General features: G+C 34.1%; 1 long non-coding RNA gene across 1 annotated transcript; it reads right to left on the reverse strand.

The window, feature by feature from the left end:
* Positions 1-30: 30 nt before the first annotated feature.
* LOC107735824 (uncharacterized) lies at positions 31-584 on the reverse strand. Its single transcript, XR_001639521.1, has 3 exons — positions 412-584; positions 240-297; positions 31-115 (listed from the first exon to the last, which is right to left on the reverse strand). It is a non-coding gene; the product is annotated as an uncharacterized LOC107735824 (long non-coding RNA).
* Between the last annotated feature and the right edge of the window lie 423 nt (positions 585-1,007).

Below are 1,007 nucleotides of genomic sequence, written 5' to 3' on the forward strand. Positions count from 1 at the left end.
AGATCATGGATGTTTTCATTGTAGATTTCACAAAAGGAGACCCACACAGAGAATTTAACACGAGAGGTGTCATCCAAACAGACACTGTCCCTATTTGTGTCACTAAAGGTGGAGCCTGGAACAAATAAATAAATAAATAAATAAATAAAACAATCAATGTTTGTCAAGTGTTTATGCTCATATTGACGATCAGAATGTTCATAAACTATTTTAAAGGCAGAGTGAAAGACATTGCCTACTTTCAAATAATGAACAGCTGGAGCTGGACATGCTAGACAGAGTTTTCCGGGGGTCAATCTAATAAACAAAGAAACAGCTATGATGTAAGTATTAGTAATGTACTTCTCCGTGCTAAAAAAAAACAACAATTTACAGTTAAAAAAATTAATATATATATAAAAAATAATTTACATCTTTAAATCGTCGAAGAAGGTTTCTCTTATATGTAGCTTCGTCATCTTGCTGCTCTTCAGTGAGTTTCATAAAGTCGACACATCTGTGAGGCTTAATGCTATTTTGAGGATAAATTCTGCCTTCTATACTCTTAAAGATCACATTTAATGACCTGGGCAGAATTCCACAATCTGAATCAGGGCCTACAACATAAAAGTAGACATAAAAATGGACTATTAGACAGCTATATATACAATACATAATTAAAGTGCAATATATAATTAAAACAAACACCTCATACAAAATTCTTACCAAGAAAAGTAAATGTCTTCCCAGCATTAGTAACTCCATACGTAAAGATCAAAGAATTTCCTCCATCCAAGACTTCTTTCACAAGGCTTTTGGTTGTTCCATCAAATATCTCTCCTTGAGTTGTATCTGGACCATACACCTAAAACATGAATTCATTTGACGACTTGCCAAAAGCTATGTGCATTCTGTATCATATTACAAAGAAACACACTTGATAACATCACTGAAGCCTGTTCGCAATAAATTACAATGCAAGAGGTGACTGTGGCTGTCCTCATACCTGTGAGAACTGAAATCGTTGT

The sequence above is a fragment of the Sinocyclocheilus rhinocerous genome, unplaced genomic scaffold (genome assembly GCF_001515625.1).
Source record: "Sinocyclocheilus rhinocerous isolate Xijiao unplaced genomic scaffold, SAMN03320098_v1.1 C36321485, whole genome shotgun sequence".
Classification (NCBI taxonomy): domain Eukaryota; kingdom Metazoa; phylum Chordata; class Actinopteri; order Cypriniformes; family Cyprinidae; genus Sinocyclocheilus; species Sinocyclocheilus rhinocerous.